We start from the raw sequence: 6,112 nt of genomic DNA, 5'->3' as shown, positions 1-6,112 counted from the left end.
GAAAAGTCCCACCGTCCCTGCCCCATGGGACAAACAGGACACTGGGGACCAGCTACCCCCAAAAATTACACACTGGAAATGTAATGTTGTTGCTGTACTTCATGCTTTGAAGGGGAGTAGACATGACCTTGGTGGGATGGGTAGGGAAGGCATCCCAGCCATAGCAGGCTTTCAGGGATGATTGGATTAACCAGGCCACATGAGGAGGAAGGAAGAGTTTTTCAGGCAGCAGGAACAAGATGTACAAGGGCTTGGAGGCAACATGACCAACATGAAATTCAAGAATTCATATTTTATCTTTTCCAAGATGCTGAGTTTTTCCCTACGAACATCTTCCTAAGGCAGGTTACAGGGTACCAGTGCCTTCCAACTGGCTGCAGTCCTGACATAGCTGACATCAGACACTGGAGAAAGGGTGTTAGCAGCTTGGAAGAGGACCCCCCGCCCAGCTTAGAGCACTCAACCCAGGACCCAAATGGTGGGAACACCCAGGGAAGGGAACCAGGTTGGTCAGCAACTCTCCCAAACCTGGGTCAAAGTTGGTTTGCTGGAATGAGTGCCACGCTGACTGCAGAGCTCCTGGCCCGAGTTGGAGCTGTTTTATGAATCGTTTGAAAGATGCTGAGTTTTGGGACATTCTCTCTCTTGTTGGCCCAGAGGAGGAGGTGGCAGGGAAACACAGACATCTGGACTCTCAGATTAGAAGTGATTGACAGGAGTCAGCCTCTAAATGGGAAGTTTTTTCAACACCATATCCAATTTACTATTCTTTTGTTTGTTTGTTTGTTGTACTGGAGTTTGAACTCAGGGCCTTCACCTTGAGCCACTCTGCCAGCCCTATTTTTATGATGGGTTTTTTTGAGATAGGGTCTTGTGCACTATTTGCCTGGGCTGGCTTTGAACCGTGATCCTCCTGATCTCTGCCTCCTGAGTAGCTAGGATTATAGGGTGAGCCACCAGCGTCTGGCCCTATTATTCTTTTTATGTGTACATAAGAATTATATATGATGAACACTATTTCTAAGTCAATGGAGCTCTTTTGGGGAATAAAAAATAAAAATTCTAGTGATGAAAGAGTCTTGGGACATGGTTATCTGGAGGCACCATTTTTTTCCTTGCTGGCATCTTTTACAATTGATGACATGTTAGAGTTGATGAAATAATAACAGCAATGATAGAAAACATGGGCTTCCCATGAGCTGGGCATGGTTTAAGAATTTTATACTTGATAACCTACTTGCTCTGGACTAGTCTATGGGGGAGATAAAAACCATGTATTATGTTTTCATTGTTCAGAGGAAGAAACTGAGGCATAGAGAGGTCAAGAAACTTTCACTGGCCACCGTGGCTCACACCTGTAACCCTAGCTACTCAGAGGCAGAGATCAGGAGGATCACCGTTTGAGGTCAGCCCAGGCAAATGGTTCCTAAAGACCCCCATCTCCAAAATAACCAGAGCAAAATGGACTGGAAGTGTGGCTCAAGCAGTAGAGCATCTGTTTCGCAAGGGGGAAGCCCTGAGCTCAAACCCTAGTCTCACCAAAAAAAAAAAGAAAAAGAAATTTGCCTAGGTTCACACAGCTATGAAACGGTAGGGCCAACTGAAAGAAGGCAGTGGAACTGGATTGTAAAGAGCAAGGGGCACAGTGGTCAAGGTGAGCTAGGGCTGACCATGTGGGGGGGACACCATGCAGGACTGTGAAGAGGGGAAGCACACCTAGTTGTTAACTTTGTGGAAACATCCAGAAGTGGAATGAATCGTCTTGCAGACAGTTGACCCTGTGAGCTGGTGCCCAAGCCAGCATTCATTAAATGGTCCCTGGTGTGGTCATTATTGTAAATAGGAAAACTATCCCGGGTCCCCTCAGATTTGGCCCTCGGAGAATCTCACTCTCGCTCGAATTGTCAAGGACCCCTGTCCAGGATTTCCTCAGGAGTGGCACTGTGTGGGCCCAGCAGGTCCTTCAGGGCCAGTCATGCGTGCTGACTGCGGCTCACCTCCGAGGGTGGAAGGAGGCCCCTGCCTTGCTCAATATCTGAGTCACACCCTTCCTCAGGCCTCGGAGGCAGAGGCCGTGTCTGGATTACTCTCACATCCGTCATCCAGACAAGCCTGGCTGCACCTCCATCTGCTCTCAGAGGGCTGAGTCAGGCAGGGGGACACCGCAGAAGGGGGCAGGCTGGAGATGCTCTGGTCAGCTGAATCTGAGATCCTGGGATTCCCAGGCTCAATTAGGTATTGAGGGGGTGCTCATTAGAGGCTGGCGGGGTTTCTTCCTTTGGCTGGATTTAAATATTTTCAGATATAAAGGGAGTGTGGTTCAAGAGGTAGAGCTCCTGCCTAGCAAGTGTGAGGTCCTAAGTTCAAGTCCCAGTACCAGAAAAAAAAAAAATTCCAGATATGGAATTCATGGTCAAAAGTATTAAGCAAGGGAAAAAAATAAAAATAATATTAAGAAAGGGGATGAGAGCATGGCTCAAGTGGTAGAGCACCTGCCTAGCAAACTCGAGGCTCTGAGCTCAAACCCCATATCACACACACACACAAAAATTCTGTTAAGAAGGCAGTGGGCTCACAAATTCAAGGCCACCCTGTCTCAAAAAAAAGAAAACAGCCAGGTGCCGGTGGCTTACGCTTGTAATCCTAGCTACTGAGGAGGCAGAGATCAGGAGGATCGAGGTTCGAAGTCAGCCCAGACAGATAGTTCAAGAGACCCTATCTCCAAAACCCTTCACAAACATAGGGCTGGTGGAGTGGCTCAAGGTGTAGGCCCTGAGCTCCTGCCCCCTGGCCAGAGGCAACCACTGGTCCATTTTCCTGTGTCCTTCCTGAGGACACAGTGAACCTGTGACAAGCGGTTGCAACCACATTGTGGCCGTGTACCTTCCTTGCCTCACAGTGTTTTGCAATCATTCTTCTTACTCTTTTTTTCTTTTCTTTCTTTTCTGGGTGCTGGGGACGGAACCCAGTCCTCACACATGCACTGTGACTGAGCTACAGCCCGGTCCGTCCCATTTCCGTACAGAACCATTGGCCTTGACCTTTTCAACAGCTGTAGAGTGCTTTCCCCACCATCATTCACAGTGCCCTGTTGGGAACTGCTGTACGTATTTCCACCTTTTGCCATGGTTATTGCACATTATTGCCATAATTACTGGCTTTCTCAGGTATCTTTTGGGGGCTGTCTTTTTTATTGTTTAACTGGTTGGAAGGGTTGTTGTTTTGGGTTTTTTTTATATTTTATTTTTTATTTTTGTTTTGGCAGTACTAGGGATTGAAGTTGGAGGCTCGTACTTGTAATCAGGCGCTCTACTGCTTAAGCCACTCTTCCAGTCCATTTCCCTCTGGTGATTTTGGAGATGGGGTCTCCATGCTGGCCTCAAACCTCCATCCTCCCTATCTCAGCCTCTGAAGTAGCTAGGATTATAGGCATGAGCCACTGGTGCCCGGCGGTTTTATTTTGTTTTTGAGACAGAGTCTCAAAAGTCTCACTGCTATCTTTACCCAAGTTGGCCTTGAATTCAAGATCCTTCTGTCTTCTCCTCCCAAAAGCTGCAATTACAGGCGTATGTCACCATGCCTGGATTGTTTCTGGCAGTTTTTTAAAGGGCTCAGTGACCACTGCTGTCCAGCAGGCGGACCCAGGAGATGGGCAAAAAGCAGAGAATGACAGACAGACAAATGGACAACATGGTCAGATCTGTCTCCTCTCTCTGGCCCAAAGTCCCCATCTGCATAGGGCAGGGGTGGGCCAGGCTCCATCTCCCAGTTCTCTTCAGTTTTGAGTTTTCTGGATAGCCCTGGTCCCATCTCAAGGCCAGAAGCCTGTGGTCTGGGGGTCAGGTGGGGCATGTCCAGGAAAGTCCTGGTCCAACCACACTGTGATGGTGAGGCTTTTTCTTCCTGCTCAAGACGGCTCCAGAGTCCCACCTAGCACCCCAGCCGCTTGACTAGAGCCCAGGTCTCTAGCCAGATGGTTCAGAGCTCCAGGCTTAAAGAATAAAAACAGAAAACAGCTTCCAGGGTCCCTGACCCTCTGCAGGGCTGCCCTCCTCCCCAGCTTCAGAGAAGGCATCCTTTCTCCACTGCCATTTGTGGTGGAAATAGTGGAACCAGACATGGACTACAGCAGAAATGCCCAGCTCAGGATCCAGATGAGCTGCCCGGACAGAAGGAGACGTGAGAAGCCAGAGCTAGGGAGGGTGGGACCCAAGGCCCTCTGCCAGTGCCCGCCACGTGCCAGGTGCTGGGTGCCCAGTACAGCCAGGAAGGCCCAGTCCTGGCAAGTGAAAAAAGGGAGGCCCCCACCAACCCTGCCACCTGACCCCGCTTGGCCTCCTTTCCTGTGCCATGGGACACCTACCCTGCCTCTCCTTGAGCTTCCAGGCCTTGTTGGGTCCCAGGCCCCAGTCCTCCCCTGGCAGGAGGAGTCCTTCACAAACACAGACCTGCTTTCCAACCCTTGCACTTTGTATCAAGTTACAGCTGCTCACCATGACCTTCAGGGTCCTGGATCCTCACCACCACCACCACCACCCTGACCTCGTCCTTCCTCCTCCCACCTCCTCTACCCACTGAGCCTTGCTGAGTCTTGTCTCTCTCCCATCCTCCATGCCTTTGCATAAGCTGTTCCCCAGCTGGGACACGCTCCTTTCCCTTCACATATCCCCCTGTCCCTATCCCCCCCAACACACACACACACACCATCTCTCTCTACTCCTCCCCAAGAACAGTTCCCTTTCACTCTCCTGCTCATGCAACCAGTGGCTTTTCTCACCTAAGACTTTTCCCTTCTTCTTCCCCCCGCCCCTTGGTGGCACTAAGGTTTGAACTCAGGGCCTCACAATTGCTAGGCAGGCACTCCTACCCCTTGAGCCACTCCTCCAGCCCTATCTCCACTTTATAATGAAAAACTGGGGTTGGGGGATGTGGCTCAAGTAGTAGAGCACATGTCTAGCAAGTACAAGGCTCTAAATTCAAACCCTATACTGCTAAAAAAGAATAAATAAATACAATGAAGAAACCGATGCACAGAGACCTTAAGTCACTTGCTTAAGGCCTATAGCCAGGAAGCTCTGGAGCCAAAATGCAGAAGGAAGCCAAATGAATGTTTTCGAACAAGAGAATTCCTATTTTGGAGATAAAGAAAATGAGGTGTTGGGTGCCGTCCCAGATACTCCAGAGACTGAAGCAGGAGGATGGCTTGAGCCCAGGAGTTTGAGACCAGCCTGGCAACATAATGAGATCCTGTGGAAAAAAAAAAAAAAGACAGGCATCAGTGGCTCATGCCTGTAATCCTAGCTACTCAGGAGGCAGAGATCAGGAGGATCATGGTTCCAAGTCAGCCCAGGCAAATAGTTTTCCAGACCCTATCTCAAAAATACACATCACAAAAAAAGGGCTGATGGAGTGACTCAAGATGCAGGCCCTGAGTTCAAACCCCAGGACTGAAAGAAGAAAAATGAAGGAAGGAAGGAAGGAAGGAAGGAAGGAAGGAAGGAAGGAAGAAGCAACAGCTCAGTGGGGGTGGGAAGGGGCAAAGCAGCTGAGGGCAAAGCCAAGTCTTCAGGCTCTGAGAGCTGCAATGTCTCTGGCTCCCTGCTCCTCCACTGCCTCTGCCTGGCTGCCTTGAAGTCTGGCAGGAAAGCAAGACTCCAGCCCCACTCAGCAGCAAGGTGGAGACCAGGGCCAAGGTCTGCAGCTGCCAGCCGCCCTCGTAATTAAAGACACACACATTAAAGACAACTCCAAGGTGCCATTAAACATCCATGAAGTAGGAAAAATAAATTCCGAAGGTGAAAGAGATGTGGGAAGAGTATACCAATCCACACCACGGTAGCCTTCAGGGAGCCTCAGAATTTCCAGAGACCAACGAAACCATCCTGGCCTTTGGGCCCTCAGCACTCGGGCATCCGAGAACACACCCTAGGAAGGACCAAAGAGAAACCAAAATAGAATGTGTCCAAAGCTGCTCCTTGCCACGCATTGGAGACCCTGAATGTCCAGAGGGAACCCAGGGGACACTCAATGGGAGGTGATGCCCCAGCCATCCTCACTACTGCTCAGCACATACTTCCCTCACCTTCCTCACCTCTACCCCTTAGCACAGGGT

Source organism: Castor canadensis, chromosome 1, assembly GCF_047511655.1.
Source record: "Castor canadensis chromosome 1, mCasCan1.hap1v2, whole genome shotgun sequence".
NCBI classification, from domain to species: domain Eukaryota; kingdom Metazoa; phylum Chordata; class Mammalia; order Rodentia; family Castoridae; genus Castor; species Castor canadensis.
Note: the sequence above shows the minus strand (reverse complement) of the source record.